General features: G+C 46.6%; 1 protein-coding gene across 4 annotated transcripts in view; it reads right to left on the bottom strand.

Annotated features, from left to right (window-relative positions):
- Positions 1–27040, bottom strand: part of LOC116848779 (dystroglycan) — an 80074-nt gene that overhangs the window by 26526 nt on the left and 26508 nt on the right. Inside the window, exon 1 of one of the 4 annotated variants that reach the window (XM_032825247.1) lies at positions 13148–13603. The exons of 2 other annotated variants lie outside the window; for them this stretch is intronic. The gene's annotated coding sequence lies outside the window, so the exon portion shown is untranslated. Of the gene's footprint in view, positions 1–13147; positions 13604–27040 lie in introns of those variants that run through there. One more of the 4 variants, XM_032825250.1, reaches the window with a different exon arrangement.

Here is a 27040-nt window from a genome sequence, read left to right as displayed (position 1 = left end):
CGAAAACGGGGACGAATCTCTGTCGCACGACTTCCCGTGCCTGGTCTCTCTCTCTCTCTCTCTCTCTCTCTCTCTTTCGTAATGCTCGCGATATTTGATCCTCTCTATGTCGCGCGTAAGTCCGTAAAGTCACGTACACGCATCTTACACTTAAAGCGCACGTCTGCGAATGGTGCCGAAACGCTCGGTGAATACCTGGGTGTGCAAAAGGATCTCTCTCCTCCCCCCCCCCCTCTCTCTCTCTCTCTCTCTTCGTCTGTATACACGAGCGACCAGTGTAAACGATACATTAAGAGAATGCGCCGAGAGATAAGAGCGCTTGAATACACGTGCGCGAGGAGAACGGGAGAGGCAAAAGTGGGACGATCGTCGTACGTGTTTCAGGAGCAGTACCATATTTGATGCGATATACCTGGTGCTCGCTCGCTCGATCGCTTATTCGAGGAATCGACAGAGGAAACGACAGTAGAACTTTCAGGAAAACCGCGGACTCGGATACCGTGCTGTCTCGTGTCATCCGGGTATTACCGTAGTATGTTATGTATGTTATGTATTAAATACGAGTCCAAGTTGGGAATTTTGTTTATTCGCGAAATATTTTAGACACTTTGCGCGGATTTATCTCTCTTCAAACATTCCGAATCGAGTTTCGGCAGGGAAGCTCTACTTTGCTTTTGCATCAAGAGATAGTAGTTTATAAACTCGGAACATTTTGCAGAGCAAGGGGTGCGTCACTGTACGGGGAAGCTTCACGAAATTTATAAACTCTGACAGTGAGAAATTGCGAGGAGAATGACGAAAAGAAAAACATTGAAACGCACGAGCCATATTTCTTTGACCCAACTCTTCGCCTGTCTCTCTTTCTCTTTCTTTCTTTCTTTCGTGTTCTCTTCTTACCCCGCCTTTGCTGATGTGAAATTGAGAAGCGTGATGGCAGGGTAGACTATAGATTGCGCGCGATGTAGGAATCACGTTACAGAAGCCGTTGGCCCCTAGCTCGCGCGACGTTGGAAAAATCAGTATACATACAGGACTTACTTATCGACTATGCCGAGCGCGCAGATCCTATATACAGAGAAAGAGAGAGAGAGAGAGAGAGAGAGAGAGAGAGAATAAATCCCCACGCTCGACATTTTAAAAGCACAATTTCCTCCCGCTGGGACACAAGTTTAATGTTTCTGTAAGATTGTATCCGCTACTTTTTAACAAACCACTCTCTAAAGTACAATCAGTGTATTATTCCCCATGAAATTCTGTACTTACAACTGGTGATGCAGTTACAAGACACAGCGCTGCAATTAGCAAAATCTCGCTCAAAGGACCAGTTAATAACAGCAGCTGTTCCTATTACTGATGCACTTTGCAAACACAGTGTCATCGTACGCAGGGCGCATGGAAGCCATTAATTCCATCGCCACAAACGCAGAAAGTTGGAGATTTCGTACAGCGTATAATGAATCTACGTATTGCATCTTTGCGGCGAGATCTTGCTCGCATCAAAATCAGCGACATACAGGCCGCCCCACAATTCGCTATGCAGAATTCGGTGTACGGGTAAAATTCGTAACATAAAACTCCTCGCAAACAACTGCGTGAAACTGTGAGTTGAGTCGAAACACTCTGTACAAGACGATGCAGTAAAATCGGAGTGTTTTCACGGAAAATCGGCGAATGTCTAGCGGAGAACTACTCCCTCCACTGTGATTCAATCGGAAGTATATTTACTGATTCACTTTGAGAGAGTGTATACTCGTCTCGAGAGGGTGGCAAATTTTCCATTAGATCCGCGCGCGGGATTCAACGATGCAACCTTTGTAGCATTTCGGCTCGACGCGATACCGCCAGTCAAAGTGGTTACGAGAGATCCAATAAACGTGCGAAGCATCAGTCCGAATCGTTTCCGACTGCCGATATTTAATCACTGGCGGTGGACCGAAAAGCAAGTTTACGCACTGACAACCCTATCGTGAAAGAGAGACAGTGTGTGTGTGTGTGTGTGTGTGTGTGTGTGTGTGTGTGTGTGTGTGTGTGTGTGTGTGTATGCATGTGTCAGCCGATCGAATCATCGTATTTTCGACATACAACCATCGACCGGCCACCTCGGAGCTCTACCTTTGTTTCCTCGCGGCGTATTCTGTATCTTTTCGCATCGACATTGTTACAGCGCGAAAGCGTTGCGCAAATTTCACAGCTCGAACCAATATACGCGTCTATTAATATTTACCTTTTTCTTTCTGTCCTTTGTGATCGTGCATTTTAGGTGGGTGGGCGTCGGGTAGAGGCGCGTAGGTGAAATATCGACGCGCGAAATGCTGCTGGACAAGCGTGAAACGCAAAGCGCTTATGCAAAAACGTACGTGAGCGCGGGAAATGCCAGCGGACGTTATTGAGACAGCTATTGACGCCCCGTCGAAATAAATGGCAGACGCGCGTTGATGCGAAATTACGCTCTACGGGTGCTCTCTCCAATGCGACGCGATGCAAGCGCGCGATGCACATTGTCGAACGTAATTTACCCTCTTCATCGGCGCGGGGGAAGCCCACGCGACGGGAGCGGCCGGATAACTTCGTGGGAAAATGACGATAGAGAGAAGGCAATTTCCACTTTCGTCGGCGGCGGAATGTATATCAGCCGCGTGCTGTCAGTTACCGTCGGGAGATTGAGCGACAATGCCTCAGGAATTTCTTCATTAACGTGGGCTTCGTCGAAAACGTCGATACCCTCAATTTCACCCACGTCGGTGAGCAGAATGTAAATATTAGCATATTCTCGAGGACGAAGCACGAGTCGACCATGCGAAACCGTAAAAGGTCGGGATCTCGCTTCCTGATCAAATACTTTCGGGAGAGAGAGAGAGAGAGAGAGAGAGAGAGAGAGGGAGAACTCGCGAAAAATTATCATCGTGTACATTTCCGGAAAATGTTGGCAACGACGCACTGAGAGAAATAATTTAACCAAATATTAGTTTTGTAGTGGAGATATAATCCAATCTAGATGGACGAGAACAAATGTGATTTGTATCTGAGGCAATATATGCAAATGAGATGATTTGCAACGGTGGGCTGTTCGATCTGTTTACCTAACCGACCTTCAAACAGCAAACGTGTTTTTATTCTGAGGGATTTTTCTCGGTGCGACGGACGTGGTAGTGATATTTCCTGAATTCTTCGCGATAGCGTAGCCACGTGAAGTTGACGTTAAAGTTGCTAGCACGAGTCGTTACTTCGTGCGTGAGTTTATCTTTCCTACCTGGTTTATCTTATTATCCCTCGCGCGATAAGATTTTCTCTCGAGCTCTCCGGCGCCGGATATAGCGCACGAATTGCATCTCGGTGCTGAGTCAATTCATCGAATGAAATATGAATTATGTTAACAGAGCCCTACGTGCCTCCCGCGCAAATGCACGTCGCATAATCACCGCTGTAATATGTACTCGCACGCACGCATTCAGTTCCTAAGCTCATTCACAACTTCGCGAACCGCAATATCCATTCACCATTCGTGTTCGACGTGTGTATGTATGTGTGTAGTAACTCGCGTTCTCTTTGTTAATGTGAATTAGCGCGCGAGCACCTCTCTCTGTACGGAATTTAGATTTCGTCCAAAAACAGTTGTCGAAAATAGCCGCGATGGACGGCCAGAATATGACTCGCACGTCTTATTGAAAAACAAGAAATATTTGTAACGATCAATTTCTGGCTGTCGGTGATGCGAACTAATCGCGAATGAAACGTCTCCCGAACAGTTGCCGAACAAATTGGGTTAACTCGATTATCGATATTACAACGACTTTTCATTTCTCACATAAGCACGCCGATTATGCAGGCGCGAAGTGCAAACAATGAGAGCGAAGTATCTCGTCGCACATCCGCGCACATGTTTGATCATCGAAGTCAATTAATCGCAATCGTTCAGTAAGAGACTGTGGCCTGATAGAGTAACTCAACGAGCGCGATGCCAATATTTTCCTTGCGGCAAGATTTACGGCTGAAGAATCACGCGAGCGGCCGTGAGATATATTTATCGATCTTCGTGTAAGAATTATTGCGGGCGCGATTTGCGGTATCGTGACAGTAGACGGCGGGAGAAATGGATTTCTAAGCGTTTCGATAACTCTGTGACTCTCTCTTGTTCACGTGTGTGTGTCCCGAAGCAAAACAGTGTCGAAAATACAATTCAGCGATTTGATTTTTCACTAACACTCTCCGATTTAATACATCGGAACAAATCTCTATCTCTTAGGACGGAATCGTCTCGGATGATCTCCAAAATTAAAAAGAAAATATTTCAACTATTCTAAATTTTCCCTCCATGCAAAAAAAGAATTCTAATTGCAAGGTGCTACTTCCTGTAATCTCATGTACCAACTCATGTACCACTCTTACCGAAAAAAAAATAGAAATCTTTAAAATAAGGTGGAGTATTAATCGAAAATCTACTGGATATTTAACCAATTTTTTTCCCTTTTGAATCAAGAAGAATATGTTTACTTGAAGCAAAATATGCTCTCTCTAATTGTTTTTTGGAGTGGAATGAAAGATTTAATTGAAACAGATTGAAAGATCACGTAGGAGGTTTCTGCTCAACCAATTGCTTTCAGTTAGCCCAACCGAGTTTTAACGCAGCTGAATGTTCAGACAAATGTTTATGGTTACAAAGTAAGAGAGATATTTCTAGTCTTCTGATTAAAATAAACAGAATTCTGACCGGAATTGTTCGTTTGTATTTTTCACCGGAAACTCGACGAATCTAGGCAAATGTTTTTTTTCGTAAAAATAAAAGAAAGTTGGACAGCACAAAGCAGAAATTTCAGACAGGAGTTTTCACGGGCGCGTTCAAGCTTGAAAACGAAGGGCATCCGCTCCGATAACTCATTGAAATTCCTCGGCCTCGTCCGGTTTTCCCCGGTTTGCCGGACAGGAATGACGAGCCCCAGCGGGATTTCTAATAATCCCGGTAATCGGGCGGGATCGGGTCCGTATCCCACTAAAGAATTTGTACGTCGAAATCCCCGGGCGTTTTTCGACGCGCAAATCGCTCTTTTATGAACGCGCCGCAAGCATCGCTTCTCTACCAGATGCAGCACGCGTGCAATCGCGCTGTACACACTAGACGTTTACCACGGGGTTCGTTCGTGTGATTTAAAGAGGGTGGGGGATGACATAAAATACGAGCGAGCCGTTCGACGTGACGGATTTTCGTGGCGACGGCGTATCGAACGAAGAAAGAAGGGAAGAAGAAACTAGACGGCCTAGTCGATATATCTTATCGTTCTCTTATTTGTTCCCTAAAACGTATATTTCTCACTTGCGACCAAACTGCGGCCACCAAGGAGCCGTTTCTCCATTTTGTCGATACAGCACTCAAGATAGTTACATAGCGACAATTGTCTAAATACAAGAAATTAGATTGATCAATGACTAGCAAACACTGCGAGGAATTGTTATCCTGTGACACTTGGAATTCTACCTGAACCGGTCAAACATCTTTTTGAGCGCGACGCGCGGATGAACGGCGACAAAAGCGCGTAAATGGATGCAAGTGAACGGAGGAAAAGTTTTGCCTCATTAAACCGTCATAATGCCGCTCTTGTTGTGTACCTTCCAGTTACATCACGTCCGATAACAAGTCGCGCTCTGCCTGCGTTCTCGTTCGCGAAGAACTTCGCCACGGCGATGCGAACGCGGCTCGCCGATTTTAATTCACGAAGCGAATGAAAATCCGCCGCTTCCGCGTATCCCAGGGCCCAGGAGGGAGCGAAATGTTATCTGTCGCCAACTACCGTGCTTTTAACGAGACGCTGTCGACGCGGCCTGCCAACGTTCCGAAAGGTACCTGAGGAAACACGTTCGTAACGAGATACGCGATTAGTCAGCGACTCGTTCGACGAAGAATACCGGAGCAAGTTCGATACGACGCGAGTAAAGAGATACGCGCTCCTCTCGTTCACGAATGCGCATCACGGAATAGCCGGCGGCCTCGGGAGAAAAACAAGGTCGGCTTTGTGCGAGCGGAAGTCGGAACGGGGGTAAGTGGCACGACTTCCTCCGAGACCCTCGTCGATCTTCAGATACTGAAATGCGAAATGACACGTCGAGGCCGCAACGAGCCGCTGCGTTTCTTTGTATTCGTTAATTTCACTCGTTTTCTCCTTCCCGCCGCCACGCCACGACAACGACGACGAGACTTTATCCGTTTATTCGTGTCTGGAGATATCATGATGCACTTCTCTCCCTCGAACTAATACCCGCTTTTCAGTTCGCCCCTTCGGGCGACTATTCAAACGTTTATCTCACGTAATATCGCGTAAACCCATCGTATTTTACGCGCGCACCGTGTCTCCATTGTGCGAGTCCTTCAGCACGATAAATATATGTTATCGTAATGAGACTATACGGTAAGCGCGCTCATTCCTCAAGCACGTCGCCGGAGAGAAGACGGAGTTGGCCGTCGTGCGCGAGTCGAGAAAATTTCAAGTGCAAACGACCAAGCGTTACATATTTATCGAGAGATGCGCCCGGAACGGTCGCGTTCGTATGCGCGAGGATAATTGCAAATTTCAAACAGTATTTTAATAAGGTAATAAATTAGCGCAAGTTCGCTCGCTCGCTCGCTCGCTCGCTCGCTCGCGCCCAAGTTTTGCTCCGTCTCCACACGTGTGCGATAATGGAGCGATATTCATTTAATAAATTGCAATCTGTATGTTAACAGCGTATCGTGTGGTGTTGCGTTATTTCGACGATAAATGGATTTTAGCCAGGCACACGCCGTAATTACCGTCACGTTCGCGAGCAGCCCGAATTCTTAATGCGAAATTCGATATCTTTATGCAGCAACACGCGCGGAAAATCAATACTCCACGTTGAATTCCGATCGGTGCTCGTCGATTGCACTTCACCGGGAAACAAGCCGCACAGAAATTTCTTAGTATTATCTCAAATGCAGGTTAAATTTCAATCAGAAGGCCAAACTTGATCCCAAAACAGATTATCGCTACGATACCATTTGGAAACCTGATTTTTATGTCAAAATAGATTATAGTATTGAATTAATAGTACTGTCTACGCGGAACGCGTTTTGCCCGTTGCAGACGCGTTTCTTCGAAGCGACAGCACGAAAGCGAGACACGCGCGATTAGACGCAGAAGGGGGGAAAATTTCGTGAGTTCCTCTCCTTCTCATGCGCGAGGAAGAACAGTTCTCGCGCGCGCACACGTGCTGATCGATATTCGAGGCAGCGAGCTTCCGTCGAAAGCGGAAACCGATAGCCCCCGCGAGAGAATCGCGTTGGAAATCGCCGACGGAATTTGACAGCGTGCCTCGTGCAAACAGACCGCGCTTCCGGAACAAGTTCCACGGACTTGCACCTTTGCAACGCGCACGTGGGCCAATTTCAACATTCCGCTGGCACAACGATCGCTTTTGCGTCATGCGGCAAGCGATGAAGCTTCTTTGTGATTTCGAATGGAACGATTGAGTTTCGGAACCTTTAATTTCCGACACGACTCTCTCTTTTCCTCCCTCTCTCTCTCTCTCTCTCTCTCTCTCTCGTCTCCGTGGCGGCCTTTATTCATCGGAAATCCGCTTTTTTCCCCCCGCAAAGTTGTCGCGCTCGACAAGCGCGACGAATATCCGCTACCACCGCGACCATCGTCGTCGTCGTCGTCGTCGTCGTGGTGGTCGACAGAGCCGAGCGCGTTCTATTTTCCATTTAAGTCCGTAAATGGGACACGCTCGACCGCCGGGTTAATTAATCGTGACCAGGATGCGGGTACTGCACCGTGTGAAAAATATGTCCTTCCCTCCCCTCCGTATCGTCCGTCCGGTCGCGGAGTTTTCCCGGCGAGTGCGAAAAAAAAGGAACAGGACGTTGCTTTATATATCACGGTGCGTACGCGTGGGGGATGGAAAAAAGAATTCGCGGCGATTCAGCGGCGCCGTCCGCGCGGAAAGATATTGGCGATAAGTATCGCGCAGTCGCGAAGGGTTACTCGCGGACAAAATTATATTCGCCGTCTATATCCGCGAGCAACGAATATAGCACCACCACTACCACCACCCACCGCCATCACGGCTCTATTAATGCGGCAGTAATAATTTCGGTTATTGCATACGCGGGAAGCGAAGGCGCGCGCGCGCGAATATCCGCCGAATAGCGTGTACAGTAAATTCCCCGATAAAATACTGCGAATACCGTGCAACGCGCAGCAACGTTATGCGAATCTCACGGAAAAATGCATCGATCACCTTAGACGCCGTAGTAATTCGAAAGAGCCTCTGCCGATATCCCGGAGTGCGCGATAAATTAGACGAGTCATAAAATGTTAAAGCGACTAACATTTTCCGAGGACACTGTTATGGTAAATGTCGTTGAAATGCCATTAGCTTGCCTGCTTACCTGCCAGACCGTCGAAAGTTGCAGTTTCCGTGGAGGAAAGAGAGGAGCAGCACGCGATGCACCGCGTGCATGAAAGTTCTCGGAGTAACGACACAATTTCTCGCGGAATTAAACGGCCGCTTTTAAGAAGTTATCTCGCGTGTAACGCGCATTTCGCAACGTGTGCGTTACGCAAGACGCGCCAACCGGGGCAAAATGTATGTGACGGTGCATGTGGTGATTTCGACGAGCGTCATTAACGTTTTCCGAAAGTGGCTGGCGTGTGCGCGTGTCGCGGAATACTTGTCAATTCGCGCGGCGCTTTCGCGAAAAGCTGTTACCGACAATCTTTACATCTCGAGGGCGTATTGTAAAAAGATTTACCTCGAAGAACTGAATTTACAAAGACCTTGCAATATGTACACCGGAGAGAATATTACTTTCCTCTTTCATAGAAATTCTCTTTCCAATCTCACCGTGTTTCTGCACCGAGAGAAAAGATACGTAGAAAATAAAGAATATTTACGGTGAGTATCAATAACACACTTATTTCAATCCAGATTCTTTTTCTTTAATAGAATAAATAATTGCTTTCATGAAAAGCTAAAGTTTCGAGAAAATGTACATTTTCTTCTTTGGAAAGTATTTTGTGTCAATATAAGTAAATATGCTATTGCTTTTCGTCGTGAATAAATACCTTTTTTTTAAATATTTTTTTCTTTCGGTGCCATGATGCAGGTATAGACTGTCAGTAAAGTTTTGCTAAATAATATCCTTTAATAGCACATTTCACTCCTCCTGCGACAAAATAGCACATGTGAAACGAAAGGATAACAAATTACTGCAGAATCTATTCCACGGTTACAAAATTCCGTAATTTTTACTGCAAAATTTTCTCTGTAAAAGACACAGCGTTATAAGACTGATTTATCACATATTTGTGTCTTCACTTCACCATTGAAAATTATTTTGGACAAAATATCTGAGAACATGATCCAGCCCGCGGGTATCCCTGACAGGGTATGCTGCCACGAGCATACGTTGACCGCGAGCATGATTTGGGGGAGTCTCCTCTCGTGGATCGCACTTCTAATCTCCGACATGATATATTATACCGCGCGACGGAAGGAGCATGTACGAAAGCGGAGTCGACGCGCGAGTCGATGTAGTCGGGTAGGTTCGGGCGAGGTCAGCAGTACGCCTCTAATGAGTCTTAATGAACGAGCGTGAGAGCTGGCTGCGCGTCGATGGCTTTTCATTAATGTTAATTGTGCGGCGGATAAGAGCGTTGGAGCGAGGGCCAGTCGGCCTTTTTCCGCGGATGGGAAAAATCATCCCGGCTAAATCGAAATTAACGAGCTCGGGAAAGCAAACCGACTGATTAATCCCCGACACGTTGAACGGTTAAGTTCCTGTGAAAATTGCGCCTTTCCGAGATGTTTCTCCCGAGCAAACCTGACGCTCTCTCTCGGCGAGCAGCCTGCGTCTCAGGGAACCCGGGGGAAAGCCTCGGGAGGCGATTTTATCGTCTCGCATGAAAATACTAAAGCCTAAGATAAGGGAAACGAGCGTAATGAATGAAAACGATTACGCTCGAAACAAAAGATGCACAGTGACGTTTTACCTTATCGGGACGCGCGGAGAATAAGCAGATTAAGGATCCCACGCGTGCATCGCGAACGAAGGGGCAGAGTGTAGGAGGATGAAAAGGATGGCTCTCGCTAATGAGTCGATCGATGCCTCCGTAAAGAAGCTCTACATCGATATAACGCGCGGGCTTAAGAGCCAAATCACGCGATACAGTTCCGGATCGCGCGGTCATTAGCACGCACGCACTTACCCACCCACCTATACGCGTAAATCTTGTATAGCGGATCGATCGGCAATTTCTATGCGAGATCCCGCTAAGCTCTGGATATTGCGCCAATAATTCTCTCGTCTCAAGCGACAACGCCGCAACAATCGATAATAATTTCCGAAATGTCAAACGGTTGCAGCGAGTGAGAAGTGAAATCGCAATTCGCGGCGGAATTTCTTTTTGGTCTTTCTCCTTCTCCCTCTTTTTTCCCTCTCTTCTAGCCGAGAAGTTCGGATTGACGGAAATTCCGCGAATTTTTCATCGGACGATCGAGGGGAATCTCGGGAAATTGGCGAATAATGGATTTGCCGCAGCCGCCGTGTCACACGTCGCGAAGCACGGACTTCGCGACGCCGCTCTGTTGGCGGGATACGAGAAAAGTTTGACAGCTGGCCGCATCGAGAGCGGTCCGGCGGGCTTCTTTCTTCGGCCGAACAAAGAGTTAGATTTTACTCGGGCCGGCCCGAAAAAGAAGGAATAAGAGGACGCCCTACATCATCGGCTACTCGGCGTCCGTACGGACGAGACCCCGCCGCTATATCTTGCCCTTCCACCATCTTGTCTCCTCGACTCCATTTGATCCCCGTGAAATTCTTGATTCTGGGCCTTCGTGTCTGCGAGCAACTTCCGGAAAAATATATTTCGAGCATGGGAGAGGCGTTCGTCCTCGCCGAATACGGACGACATCATCGGGGGCGCAATCATCGGGAACCGTCTATCTGCGGTGAAATTGCGGTCACAGTAAAATGTCCTGCTTGAGATCCGCTTAAAATTTGAAAGCGACACAGACTGGCAAGGCAGACGCGCCTTCTCGGCGGTGCCGGCTGCATGGCCGCGACGTCACCGTCGTAACTTTGTCCAGCTTATTCCGCGCGAATTCCACGCGGAGTTGCCGGTCAAACGAGAATGCAATCCCCAGCCGGGGAGACACAATTTCTGGGCGCGATTAAAAATGTATGCGTTCGCCCGCTGCAGCCGCGCGGCGATGGCGGCGGCGGCGGCTGACGCGGAAAGCGATCCGTCTTTGTACGCGGGCGGTGCGCCACTTATGGTAATATTTCGTGCATCGCGCGGCATGCATAATGCAGTCAGAATTCGAAATTTATGCCGCGGGCGCGCGAGGAAACGGTCGTAATGCAAGACGGAGGCTACGACGACTCGTGTCGCCCGTCCCAGCGGAAGGGAACGTCTGCAGCTATGCGTCATCGATGAGGCATAAACGCAGACACTGGTTCCCGTGAACTTCGACGAGCAGGATGCTCTTTCGATGGTATACGCGTCGCATTCGATAGTTAGGAGAAAGAGAAAAAGAGAGATCCACGTTTATTTCGAGAGTCAAGTGTAATCTCGGTCGTCACTCCTCGATGGAAGTCTTATTTGTGGCATGGACGCAGAATTGAAAGTTCTGTGAGAGCTATCTCGACGCTTCTGGCGAGGGAAAGATCGAGCGCGATCGATCGAGGCAGTCGTCGTGAAACATTCAGAAGATGCAAGACATACGCAGAAATAGAACACGAGTTGCGGAAATAGAAGCATGACGGTGTCAGATATAAATAATTAAAGAGGTTCTTAAACAGTCATTGTTGACGGCGAACAACCGGTTGATGCTCCACCGACACAATCATCGTTTTTCTCGCACGCGTTGTGTAATAATAGACGATCGCGAGTAGCAAGTAATCTTGGAAATCTCTCCGTAATCTCGTTCTCGAAATACATATTTTCGAATAAGACGTGACACGGCGGACGCGGCGGGGCCCAATCAGCCGGACCGAATTAATCCGCTTCAAGAGGAAGCTCGTTAACGCCGCCAACTGTAGCGGCCTCTCTTCTCCTTGCGCTTTTAATTTCCCTCCAAGGGAAAAAGTCGCGGCGGTTAAACTTATGCGTAAGTTCCGACCGTGACGACAAGTCGCGGCAAGAACTTCTCTCCGGAGTACTCTGCATTATATCCGAGTCCCTTTCTTCTCTCCGCGCTGAGATTCGCCCCGACCTAACTCCGACTCACCGACCTAGCTCTCACTTTCTTCCCTCTGTTCCGCGAAATCCCCCACGCGTTCGATCGCGTGAGATTCACCGTCGACGAAATTAGCTTCGCAAAACGCAGAGAACATCCGCCGAAAGCGACCCGCGCGCGTCGGGAACGATTTACGGTACATTTCCGTCTACCACATTCTCGCCATCTATTCTTGGGGGAAATAGTGTGTCCGCTAATTTTATCCAAGACGCGATAATAATTTTCAGAGAGAGAAAGAAACAGATTACACCGAGTTGACTAGGAGGGATTGTCGCGAAGCAAACCGTATCAAGAAGTCGCCTTCATTTAGATTATGTGTATATAGAAAATCTAAAAAAAAAGTCGACGCGTCGTTTTTGTTTACATTTACTACAAATCACGAAAACGAGCGTCAAGTGCAATCTTGCCGGAGTGATTGATGTAATCTCAATTCAAAGAGTCGTCGAATATTCGATACGCGTTAAGATCAGAGACCACACTTTAAAGTACCTCGGATTTTGATCCTATGCCTCGGATGCTCACCTACTCTGATGCTAACGAACAGCACCGTGGAGAATTTTCTTCGCTAGTTGTGATGGGATCAGGTTGGCCGATCCGGATCCCATTTGTCACGGCTGTCGAAACGGCACGCGTAAATTCCCGAGCACGTCGGCGGAACGAAAGTAAAAGAGCGAGCGTGTGACGCGCGTATCGTCTGTAAAGGGTGCAACGCGATACGACGCGACGCGACGTCGAGACTCCGGGCGGGTTCCCCTCGCGGAATCTGGTTCTCGAGCGGAGTGCCGACTTCGCGCGAGCCACGGCGGTCACCTAACCTTAACGCGCTGGCCTGCGCTCTCTCGCCTCACACAGTCACGCTCGCTGCGATCACTCGCGCGTCAGGTGTATCACACCTTACCTTGGTGTATCTGTGCGCAGAGCCTCTGCGACGGCGAACAAAGCGATCACACGGGCTCCCCGAGAGACGGCTCCCGGCGTCTCAACAAAAAAATCCCCTTGGCGATTCTCCCGGCGCTGCTCCGCTCTGCCCTGCTCCACCGATTCTTGTGTATCCTCCTCGCGAAGGCGCACCGGCGAGATCGAGCTGAGCGCGACAGAGAGCAGACACGTCGGACGAGACGATGCTGCTCCGGAGCAACACGACGACGCGCCGGCACGGGTCGGCGCCGCACAAAAGCCTGAGTACGACCGCGCACCACCGACGACGACGACGACGACGACGACGACGACGACGATGACGGCGAAGGAACGACGGCGAGAACCGATAAACACCGCGACAACGACACCGCGACGAACCGCGTAGCCGCTGGGCGCGTACTGTGCCGAACGAAGCGACGATGGCAGTATGGCGCCCGGCGGCTTTCCTGCCCGTCCGCTCGCTCCCCTATCCGTCTCCCTTTCTCCCACCCGGCTAGTTCCCTCTCCCTCTTACTTCCCCCACTACGGCGCCGTACGCTTGCTCTGTTCAGCCGGTATGTTGCCACTCTGCAGGCGCGGGAGGGTGTGTGTGTGTGTGGTTGCGCGCGCGCGCGTGCTCTCTTTCTGTCTCTCTTTCTCTCGCGACAATTACCAGTTGCCGACGCATAGCGCCGTCTCTTTTCATTATTCCCCGTTCTTTCAGCCGTCGCCGTGCGTCCTTCTTTCTCACCGACTGCTTCAAGTTGTTCACCGGTGCTCCCCGATCTTTCTACTCTCTCACACCGGTTGGATCGTCGTTAAAACGCAGCTCTCCGTCCAACGCATGTGCGTTTATCTCGTTCTCTGTTTCTCTTGCAGAGCGTAGGCACCAACCAAGACCCACCACCAATCTCACACAGGATCATAGGTCTCTCTCTCCGTTGCACCCATCGGCCGCTTCGATCCGGCGGTCTCTCTTAGACACACGGGCAACTTTGCGCTCTCTCTCGCTAGGTTTGCCGCCAGTGCTGCGCACTGCATCCTTCTTCGTTCGAGCGTGCGGTCTCATGTTCTCCTGGGAGAGTATCCGTCTCTTTCTCAACGTCGCACGCACGGGTGCTATCGATGACGATGCATCTTTCTCCTCCTCTCTCTCTCTCTCTCTTCCTCCTTCGTTCGTGATTCAGCCGACATACTAACCCTTCGGTCCGTCTTGATATGTATACATATCGCGAGAAAATCCTCCACCGGCTATGTGTGTGCGTGTGTGTATGTGTGTGCATCCCAACGATGGACGATTCTTTCCGTTGGCGCCGTCGATGACGGACCAATCGGCGTCGTTCGCGGTCGGAGCACTGTCCCCTGCGAGGTCGCGCGACCAGACGCGCTCGTTCGTTCGTTCGTTGGTTCGTTCTCCGCGTTACCCCCGGATCGCGCGGCGCCGGGAACGTGGGCGAGATTAATATTAGATCGATTGTCGTTAATAACATCTCCGGCGCTGTGTCACGGCGACGCTATTTATCGCCAGTAGAGTGCAACAACCACTGTCATCGGCTGCGCAATGCGTCGTGGGGTTTTTGTCGGGGAGAGTGTGGCGTGTAAATCCTTTTTCACATTCCTCCCACCTCTTTTTTGTCGGCACTTTACGAGTATGAGCCGACAAATTAATCAATCGACGGATATAAATTTTCATGAATGCGGCCCGACACCTCGCGCCGCAACGCAAAACCATCGCGACCTGTTTGCCCCCGGAGAATGTATCTCTCCGGGTTTAGGCGTCAGTTACCGTAACGACGGAATTAACGATATTCAATTAACGAGCGAGTCGATCGCAGTGGACTAATGCGTGAAACGAATCGCGTGTCGAGGCAACGCGCGATGCTTGCCGGGCCTATTCGCCCAGCACACAAGTGTGATCACTTAACACGCTTGACAAAATAAATGTCGCGACACTATTCCGATCAAACAGACTAATCGTCCAAACGATCATCGATCGGAGTCCGTTATTATCGACATGCGGAACTCTCTAAACGTAATAGCAGTTGCACGATCGTGAGAAAAAAACGAGCATATACTGTGAGGTGTAACGTTTTCTGCATCTGTGAGATAATGTCCCGCGATGGGTACTTTGACGATAACGGCGGTGCGTGAATTATTAATAAAATAAATAAAAAAATATTACAAAGCCAAAACTTTTGGCTTTTATTGGACCTTTAATATCTTTTATTTTTAATCTCAGAGCCTTCTGAATTTATTGTAAAATAAATAAAATTAATGAGAAGGCGACGCGAGAATTGTGTATATATTGAGGATCTGGTCGTTTAATACAAATCAAACGCACGCGGAGAAACTATACCTTCCTTGTGCAAACTATCCTTTATTCCCACTTGTTAACGACGTTAAATTTCCTCTTGCCCATTCCAATTCTAATTAGATGTCAATTGACTTGTAAATTAATTTCATTATATGTTGCAAAAAATACTGCCTCAGACAGAAGGTAAATTCAGCGCTTACATTCGACTTGTGCGAAATAACTGTAATAATTGGCGGTCGACTTTTTCTACTCTTTGTCATGTTGCGAGCCACCGTGTAATTTCCTCGAAAGCACATTGCGGCTGTTGAGTATTAACGCGCCGAAGCTATTTATCGTCGTTACGGGGGGTAACACTCGCTATCATACTACGGAAACGTCCACCTCTTGACGGCGACGTTTTTATTTCTTCGTCGACAAAACGAATGTCGCGTCTACCGTGGACGAGCGCGACGTGGCGCCCTGTGAAAAAGTTCGCTCGTGAGACCCGACACGAAGAGATTAAAATTATCGATCCTAAATATACAAACATGTGTTTCACACGAATTTCTAGCTCACATCTAGCCTGCAATTTCCAGTAACATTTCCCCGCGCCGTTAAGCTCTTCGTAATCGACAAGTTGCTGCATCGCCATTATAAATTTGATCTGACGGCACAGCACTTTTGGCCAAATATAACGCGGCCATGAATAAACTTCGGGGAGAGTTCTTAATCAGTTTATGAACTTTTCTAATAAGATCTTCAAAGTGGCTGGCCCGTTTTATTGTCCATCGAGCTTAACAGCTTTCGCGCGGCACGAGTCTCGGCACCGGAAATTATTACTATAAATTTTCAACAGCTGACCTCTCGCCGACAAAACGCGAGTTTCAGCGATGGGAAGGACGCAGGACGGGAAGAAGAAAAAAGGACCGATGCACCGTCGAAGCGATGCGGAAAACGACATTAACGTTTAAATTGGACGTCGCGCGCTTTCGCGCATTTTATATTTTCCGATATATCGCCGGTCTAAGAGATAAATGGGACCACTATTCTCGAAAAAGTGCTGGTAAATTTGGCCCTGGAAAACCGCCAATTTGACAAAGCACAAATGCCGTGACTTTGGTCAAATTTTCTCGTGGTTGACGGCCGAAGCCGCTTTCGAAACAAATAAGCTCGACGGTTTCGCCACGTCAAGTAGGGAAGGCTGAGTCTAGTTGTCACACTCTTTACATACCGATTAAAAAAGATATATACGATATTTTTTAATATCGTATACATTTTTATATAAGTACAACCTTTAAGGATGTATCTGAGATACAATCGGTGACAAAAGTGCTTGAAAAACGAAAAATTGGAATATCTGCTTCAAACGTGTTGTAAACCTAGTGATAAGTGATATAAATAGTAGCTAACATAATATATTTCTTATTTAAAAAGTTATTTTTTACTTTCTCAACAGTTTATTACTTTTATTTGCTTTTTTTTTCAACTTTCTATAATAAAACTTTTGGCAGGGAAAATGCCCTGAATTCAACTTTAGAACATTAAATTTCGTTAAATTTATTTAACATCAATATCCATCAGTGCAACAGAGAAAAAATAATTGGGATAAGTTAAAACAGGTATGCATGGTTTTAACAATAACTATCGATATTATTTGTTGTTATTATAAATATTTAATGAAAAAAGTTAAACCTAGCAACAGCGTACCATGTAGTTTGTGGCTTGTACGTTGGCAGTAATGCACTATGCAGGCAGGTTAGATTAAACAATAAAAGCCTCAAATTTCACACTTATCCTATTGTTCATCGAAATTATTTAATTTGTATTCTTGTTCTCTGTATGAAACAATGCAGACAAACAAGAATTTACAACGTAACTTTATTATACTGATTTATAGATTATTCATTTGACATACCAGCTGATTGCAATGTTGCCGCATTTCCACAGTCCAGTTACTAACTCCTTATGACAATCGCAAAATTGTCACAAATAAAAATTAATTTCTCTGAAACCGTGTTGTGAAAACTAATCAAATTCTGCAAATAGTTCCAATAATTCAGGATCTATGTGTATGAAAATACTTAAATTTTTACTACTATTTTTTCTATACGTTTTTACTCATTATATTCAGAAAAGTTGCTTTTGCCATAAGAACACGTGTAAAATTAACATAATAATTACTCTTCAACGATTTAGTGAATCGACTTGAAATTTTTTTCAATATATTATAAATAATTAAGGAAAAATTACTCAAAGTTTTATCGAATTGGTACTATTTTTACATAGCTCAGATACATCCTTAAGTGAAAGAAGAAATATCCTTATAGATATTTATTATACAAAAAAGTTATCAAGTCATAAATAAAGTTGTGAAAATGCATCTATCAAATGTATTTTAAGGTTTGAAGTATCTTATTAAAGTTAGTGATTAATTTTTACGATCAGCTATAATGAACGATTATCCAACAGAGAAGATAATAATTGTCATCAAATTTATAATAATAACTTTGAGTTACAAGATCTTACACAGACTCGCTGTTGTGACATGCATGATATAATGCATCATGACGCATGTTTCTTGCGTAAGTCACGTCATAGCTGACGGACTCGCAATGTGTGATAACTAATCCTACTTAATTTGAGTCTACTCGAACTAAACACTTGGCACAAGAGAAGTAACTAGAAAAATTCTAATTTTAATTCGTATTTTAACCGGTAAAATTGGTTTGTTGACAAAAATATTACACTATAAAGTGATCGAGTTCAGATGCTAACTGATTTATTCGATTAACCGGTCAATCGATTTTAACCGGTGCATTCGGTTTTAACTGGTTAAACGGTTAACCGGTTTTCAATTGATTAATCGGTTACAATCACGAGCTCTACAACTGACCTGTGTGACTACTAGACCCGGTCTCCCCTACTCACCATTCAGCCATTTTCGATATTCGACGTCATAGAACGCAAACGGCCGTCACTCCCGAAATTCGTACTTTTGGCACGAGACGATCGCGGAGTGAAGGATGGACATCGTTGCGAAACGCGCAGCATTCGCGAAAAGTTGAGTCATTCGCGATCACGCTCTGTGAGCAGAGGCGCGATTAGTTTAACGCATTTTAAATGGCGAGAAGCATTAAGTGAAAATATAGTTAGCGCGACGGTGCGCCGCCGCCATTTTACGAAGCGACGTAAATATAGAGCCGAGATATACGCATTCGCAGTAAAGCGAGTAAAGAGAATAAAGGGAGTAAAGCCCGAGCTTTGGCGCAACGGCGGAAAAATGTTGCGGCTCGCCCCGACTTGGTACAACTTCTCGAAACTTGGGCGATAAGTTCTCCGCTCTTAATGCGATGTTCGCACGCGGTACAAAGTTCGCATCGCGTGCTGAGCAAGTCGATGACTTAACCGTTAATAACCGACGCGCGCGCAAAACACTCGTCCGCTCGTTCGTTTACCTTCGACTTTAAGGATTTCGAGGATGAGCCTGGCACTAACTCGCTTATCAGCTGACGCAAGACGCCAGCGTCGGAGGGCGTGTCGTTTTAATATAGATGTTAGCTCTCGTCGCTGATCTCATCGTCAACTATTTATTATACACTCGCTTCAGCGAATAACTTCATTATCAGTAGATTAAATGTCGATCATAGCCGGGGACGGTCGACGGTGGGCCACCGCAGAGCGCGGGTTACTCGGGTCCTTATCGATTTTCCGAGGCGCGGATGATATATCCTTAATAAAGTGGCTCGTAAAGTCACGCGTGTAATCTCACGCTCGATTTTCCTCGATATTTCTCACGGCGGCGCATTTTGCGGAAGTTGCGCCGGAATATTGATTCTGCCGCCAGAAAGCGGGGGAAAGAGCAAGAGAGCGAGAAAGAGGGAGAGAGGGAAAGCCGGCGCGAGAGAAGAATATTTCGCCAAACATGGCCCGCGGAAAATGAAGCGTTACCATTCTGGGGAAAGAATATTCATGCAGCCTCTCGACGATTATGAGGAGATTGTTGAGAACGAACGACGAAGATCGCGAGTCCACGGATCGAGTGTCTTTTTGCGCAGAGATATACGATCTACGAGAATGAAAAAGTCGTGGCTAATAAAACGAGTAAAATAAGAGAAGCTCCACGTTGTACCATGTAGGGTGTTGTCTTTCATTTCCAGGGATGCAGAGAGATCCCCAACCTTGACAGGTCTGACCTCCTAATTACATGGAATCCGCACTGACCGCTCATCTCTGCTCTGTCTTTCGCTAAACGCGCTCCTATTAATCTCCGGCCAACGCGTTGCTCTTGTTTGCATACGTACGTGGAGACGTGCCCCGCGGGAGCATTGGAGGATGCATTGGAGAGCACATATTAGAAATGATCGTGCATCACGTAGCGGGGTATTCGGTCGAGGCGAAGTCAACAATTCGCGCGGGAATTGGGACTGATGTATTCAATCTGAGAAAATTGAAAAGAAAGAGTCGTGTTTCTTGTCTCAACCGCAACCACGTATGAAGAAACGAATACAGGTTCATATCGACAAAGTAAGCACTGTACACTTTGATCAATATGATAATTCTAATTCGCTTGATCGGTATCTACCAGTTTTTTACCAGTCACAATGATCGAACAAAAAAGTTTTGGATGGAATTAAGCAGTTTTTGAACGACAATAAGAGGCGATAAGAGTATTATTAGTGTCTAGGCATTCATACTTTTATCTTAACACGGCATGCCGCCATCCGTGAAAATGATTTGCGGTTTGACGTCCCCGAGCGCATACGCGAGATAACAGGGTTGCACTCGACACCGCGGCGACTGTCACCCACAGAGAGGCGTTGCATTAGTCATTAGCGGTCTTTATCGGTTCGCGTGTGGTCCTTCATCGCGGCTCGAGTTCTTCCACTTGCGAATAGAGAAAACCGCCGAGAGAAAACCGCGACGCGTGAAAGGTATTCGATCATGTGCCTTTTCCCCTAGCGTGGACCCCTGAGAAGTGAAAAGTTTCACGTGAAGATTTTCGCGTTGCCATTGTTCGGGGAGTGACACGATCGCGCTAAAGTCGTCGGGTTCACGTGAAATTTTTCACTTTTCACATTTCCGCTTTTAGGCAAAAGTTACATGGTCGCTATCCGGAAGGGAGGGGGAGAAAAAAAACGGGATTTCAATCAATTCTCGAAACGCGGGAGATACGCGGCTCGCTCGAATTTTCGTGTCGCGCCGGCTACCCGGGCTGTGTCGGTCGATTGGCCGGATCCGCTGCATATGTGCATACATGCATATGTACGCGGCGCGTTTGCAATACCGCACGGCCCGACGAGTATCGACGAATCCGCGATTCCCCGTCGAGTAGAATCGAGACGATCCCTGGCGATATGAGATTTCGGCCGTCTCAGCTCACGGCCGAAACATCCACGATAATATGCAGGTCGACGACTTAATTGTTAATTACGTTAGGCGCGCCGGTGAACGTCGCGGTGGAACGCTGTGGTATCGGATTTGTTCCACGAATTGCGATCCGGGTACTCGCGTATGTCAATAGTGAGACGAGTACGCAAACGTCACGACAGCGGATAACGAGGTCGCGCCAACTCCGTAGATTGGGATCTCTCGTCGTGTGTATCCTACTATCGTAACGAGTGCCGACGAGCGCGCTATTCATTTGTATTAACAGTCGAATGAGAATCTGAATGAGAATCGCGTGTCCCTTAAGTTTGTAGAGTAAAGCATGGAAATGGAGTAAAGGCACTAATCCCTGGATATGTATTTAATTTTAAACATTCCTCTTTTACTTTGGTCTTTAAATATAAAAGTTTCCAACGACAGTTGGAAGGAGTATGGAATACTGTAGTATGGTACATACTGTAGAGTATGTCTCCAATACTCAATATAATCGCGTGTAGAATATTTGTAGAATAAAGCACTTTGTAGAATAAAGCATGAAAATAAGGTAAAAAAGGTATCGTTTATTTTACGCGTGAATCATTGTTGCGCTCTTTTTTACCCGCGAAAGTTCTGTAGACCCGGTTGTTATCGAAGAGATATTCACCTTCGTCTGTCTCGTTAGCGGCACGGGAAACACGCTGTCCAATTTCGTCCGGTTTCCTGATAGTCCTTGATCGAATCCCGCCCACGGTAAACGACATTTCGATCCCGCTCATACGGGGGAAATACGCCGTTGTGGCGCCCGATGAAAACGAAGGGGAAAATTAAGGAAAACGGCGACTCGCGACGAGATGAGAACGAAAAATGTAATACAGCTCGATAACTTGAGTAATTAGCACTTTTCAGCGTTCGGCATTTTCATATTAGAATTTTCGACTCTAATTAACCTGCTGTATGCTATTAAAATACACTGCGACATTCTGTGCATAAAATTGCGGATTTCTCATAATAATGTAACCCTCGCCAGTGGACATTTACGCAACCGTGCGTAATAACAACCTAACGGCGGACTATTTTTGTTCCCGGCAATAATCTTTTCGCGACAGTACGCGCTTGTGTCTCAGGAAAACATAGAGTGCCATGGCGGCAATTTCGATGCACCGGAGGTAGGCGGAGGAGTCGCCGATCATCAAAAGGATGATAAGATCGAGTTGGCGCTAGGTCAGAGAAGGAAACGCAATATAACAAGACACCATCTCGTTACGCGCGTTGTCTGTTACGGAAGAAGAAGCACTCGTCTACGTTTGAGTGCCTCGTCTTCTCCGGAGAGACGGGAGTGCTCCGCGAAGGACGTTACGACGAAGGCGAGGAACAAAAGCACCTGCAAAAGTCATCAAACGCGCCGGTAGATTTTAATGAAATATCGGGTCGAGAGATGAAACGCTAAGGGAATATCTGCGCGCGATCCGTCTCCTTGACCCTCGCGCCTTTCGCTATCGCATGCACCTCGTTCTTATCTAACGCATCGAGCGCAACGTGCATTTACTATGTAAATCCGTACAACGTTCCCCGATGTTGGCACGGAAGGGATTTTGGTTCCTCAACAACGGTCCCCGGAAATTCTTAAACATGGCCGAAAACACTGTTTAACCCTTTCGTCCTGAGTGGCACACATAGGTACCATAAATATATTATATTCAGAGATAAAAGGGTTAAAAGTCTTAAATATTCAAATTGCACTTGGGAATCTAAGAATTCAATTTTGTGGCTCGCGTACCAATCTTTGGTCCTTCTTAAAATTTTAAAGAACACTTTTTATTATGGCACAACTTTGGCTACGTCTTGTAATTTCTTTTTCTCGGAAATTTCTGCCAAAAAAGAAAAAGTGTTTTAAATTCTTTAAAATTTTAATTTCTTTTAAAATTTTTAAAATTGTTTGATTCTTAAAAAAAAAAATTTTTTCTGGGAAAAGCTCCGGAGAAGTAATTGTTACATGGTGTAATAAACATCGTACACGGAGAGAATATTGTAGTAAAAATTACAATACACAATTTTAGTAGTTCGGAAATAGACTGGCACTATTACTATGACAATTTTTACTAAATTTATGGCTTTAATTTTTACTATGTTCATTTCTTATCGGACTTTTATTATGTCTTATTATAATTAATCTTATTATATTTTGATCATAATGTCAATCTATTTCCGGAATACTACAATGATATTTTTATTTCAATATTGTCTCTTCGTGTACCGTCTTGAAAAGAATTCTTGAAAATTTTAAGGGAAGAAACCAAAGATTTTCTAAGACCTCAAATGTTTTATCTTTAGGAAAAGTTTCAGTGTTAGTTCAAGTTTTGAGAGAAAGCATAGAAAAATCTTTTTAGAGAAAACTTCAGAAACTGTGCAAAGGAGTGTCTATTTTGTGCTTCTCTCAGCTCATTGTATCGAGGTCGAGTTGACCGTGTTCATCGCGAGACCGGTGAAGGGTGCTAACGCAGCTCGAAATTCGGAAACCAAACAGCGGACGGACTCCTCGGCGAGTGCGTTCACGTAGACCGGACCGTGTAAGATCCGTTTTGGATGACTAATCCTGGCCCGCGGCCAGTACGTGCAAGTCGGCTCACGCATCCCTCGACGCGCACGCGAATGTACAGCGGCCGATGGTGAAGTTTCGAGTCCCGTCGCGACTTACGGCTCTCTTCGAGTTATTTATATTCGGAATATGGTCGGACGCGCGCGCCGAGACGAGCCAAGCCGAGAACATGACCCCAGCCGTGAACAACGGATTTAATTGCGTACAAAATTCGATCCGACATGTTGTCCGGCATATCGAGTACAAACGAGATAACGATAGGTAATCGATAGCGCGCTACGACTACGCCTCCCTCGTCCATCGACAATGCCGCGGGGACCTTTGATTAAATTGATTTCGGATCGATCGCCGCGGCTGCAACGGCGAATCGGCGATCTTCCAGTGACTTTTCAGGACACACGGCGCCTCGTTCGACAAGAGATTTCGCGCAGCTCCCGAAATAAATAGATCGCGAAACGTTGTGTCGCGCTCTGGCTCGTACTAAATTCATAAATAGCGGTTTCGCGCGCGATGACCGTTTCACGATCGTCCAGATGCACGCTCGGACACCGCCGGTATAACTTCTAAATAGTTCCCACTTACACCTTGGCACACTTACATCGCTAACGGTACGAATAGTTCAAAGTCGGCAAATAATCGCTTCGACGATAGCCATGAGTCTCATCTCTTACAAGGCGCGCTTCCGCCACGGATAAAACATTCTCATGTATAATATGTATACGTGATTCGTTGCGAAATCACCGCGTTTCAGCGCGGTCTTTCCGAAAATTCCATCTAATCAGTGATTACCGTGTCTAAACGCGGATAAAATCGCTCATGGCGATCTTATCGCGAAAGAAACGAGACTGATGTCGCGGCAGGAATAACGGCAAAACGCGGACGATTCAAGAATGGATCAGAAGCGCCGCGCGAAATGGGAATTAACGAGCGTGCGATTAACCGGGTTAATGGACGAAGGCACGCGATACCACGACACTTCCAAGGAGACGGGTTGTTGACCGGCTGACTGACACCCGAGACTCCTCCATCTGGGGCACCCACGAAACCTCGTCGCTCCCTCTCTCGTCAAAGTTGCACTCTCTCCCGACGATCTTGTTCCGCGCGCTCTTAGAAACACGGAATAAATATTCCAAGACGACGAAGTTTCACCGGTCGACGTTCTCCTGCTTTTCCGGCAAAATAAAAGGGAAAAAAAGAAAAACTTTTGAAAACAGATTGCGAAGGCAGAAGTGGGATTTCGTCCCATTAGGATACTATTCTCTCTTTTTTATTCTTCGTGATCGAAGTTGTTACTGTATTTATTTCATCGTTGCAAGTTTGAGAGTTTCACCATTTGCAGCGACGCGATATATGCGCACGCCCATGCGGAAGTCCGATAACAATTGTGGCAGTCGAAAGCTGGAAAATATGCGTTTCGGTGAGCGTTTCAAAATAGCACGGTGACGCCGCGACGATAAAAATTTACGCGCAAACCCGGTCGCGATGGCGCTCTCTCGCCGCTGGGGCTCGACAATTTCGCTGGGAAATTACCACCGCCGTCACTGATATCGGCTTAACGTCGCGAAATATAAACCTTAATTGCCCGATGCTCCGCGGGATTTATGCCACGTGTGGCATTATCGTCGAGAGGGGGAACCATTGGCGCGGCGGTGTTTCACACGTGCTTCTGCGTGGAGGATGCGACCAAAAGGGTATCTGTGTAAAAATACCTGGTAAAAATAAAAATCTCTCGTTTTCGCCCTTTCTATGCATACAACGCGCGATATTAAGGGAACGCACGTATAAAGTAGATTTATTTCTTCCCCGGCCCGCGTGTGTCTTACGTAACACGTTTAACGACCCCCGCGTCCCACGCACGAAAATTAGACCATTGTTAGGCGGCGATAAAAGCAATGGCGAAACCTATAAATTACAAGCGTGTAGTAAACGGTGAAAACGGGAGATAGCGCGAGACACACGATATAACGAAAGCGCGCGCGTGTATTACTGGCTCGCACACACGTTCAAATATAACGTGTGCATCGTTATGAGCGAAGTTCCTCCCGGCCTCTGATGAAGTTCCTTGACCGAGTTGTTCCTCGCCGCGTTCGCCATTAAAGGAAAGCGGACGTGCTTTCCGCACGCATCGAACACTTTCCATAGGACGGAAAAGGCGCGCCATATACAGGGTGTGACAAGAGCTCGAACAAAGTCGTTTAGGCAAATAAAAAAAGGAGAGAGAGCGAGCGAGTGAGTGAGCGAGAGAGGGAGGAAAGAGGAAAAGACAGAGAGAGAGAGAGAGAGAGATTCTCTCGAGAGGCGTTTTTTCTTTCGCGGATTAAGAACGGAAGAGGAAAAGAACGCCATGTAGCGCGAGTTAGTTAACGGCCACGATTTATTAATTACGGTTATTACGCCGAAAAAGGCGCGCCACACAGTTCTCCATATGCAATTAAGAGAGGCTGCACCTAGCCCTCGATTGCTCGCCGCGCGGCGCCAACGTCCGGAAAAAAGGAACGCAGAACCCGCGTTAAGGAACAATGTACAGTACATACTATTGTTCTCGTAATGGATCAGGGGGAGGGGATTCAGGATGTCAACGTCATTACGGATGCGCGTATCCCGACATACAGTATTAACCTACTTTTGTTTAATCACAAAGGCAATCTGCGATCGGTCCCGGGTTCAACGTCTCGCTGCACATTCGGCGCCAGTGCGCTTAATTGCACATCGCGCTTTTATTCCGCTCGACGATGCTCGACCCTGTCGATCCTCGGCGACGTCGCCGGGCATACACGTGGCGTTTCCGCGCAAGGTAAAAGTACCAATACTTGGACACTAATAACACTGCTATCTACACTGTCCAATCCAAGTGTGTTGTTCTTAAACACGTAAGCGTGTAACTTGACTCGAACTGACTCTTTGTCTTGCTGCTTTAAATCACATCATTTAACACGTATGTTTAAGACGTATAAATTACAATTACATACAAAAAAACAAACAAAAATGTCGGAATCTGAAAAATCGAGACCCAAAAACACTTGGCGTGCTCGGAAATACATACAATCGCGTTAAAACACAAACCACAATTGTGCACTTTATATTTTATACTAATTGCGGAAAACTATTTTACAGATTTAGAATGGAAACAGACATTTTTTCTGAGAGCTGTACATATAATTGAGACCATTTAGAACTCAATCAGCCGTTATAGCAGAAATGGAATTCGTGTTTAAAAACAACAAAAGTATCCACAGTTAGTTACCAGTATCGTTAGTGTCCAAGCATTGGTACTTTTATCTTACGCTTCTGTGGGCGAGAGAAACAAGAAAACCAAAGCACACAAGACCGCGGACAAAAAAGTCAAATGAAATAAGCAAGGACATAAAAATGGATTATTTCCATCCCCCGTTTTATCTCTCTGAACCGTCCACCACTCATTGCCCGCGTGTCGCGATGAAATACGCGCATACAAACCACAATTTCTTTGCGACACCGTATCCGCTTCTCTGACCAAGCACTCGACATGCAGGGGGAACGCGAGGGATGCGCGTAACTTCAGGGACTGTCGAACTAACCGCGCTCACGCCACAATTTGCATGCTAACTTGCCGACGTGGAGTTTGTCGCTGCCTGTGTCCTCTCTCTCTCTCTCTCTCTCTC

Source organism: Odontomachus brunneus, unplaced genomic scaffold (genome assembly GCF_010583005.1).
Source record: "Odontomachus brunneus isolate Ranch 3 - 2012 unplaced genomic scaffold, Obru_v1 Obru_scaffold_100, whole genome shotgun sequence".
Classification (NCBI taxonomy): domain Eukaryota; kingdom Metazoa; phylum Arthropoda; class Insecta; order Hymenoptera; family Formicidae; genus Odontomachus; species Odontomachus brunneus.
Note: the sequence above shows the minus strand (reverse complement) of the source record. Positions and strands in the feature narration are given on the sequence as shown.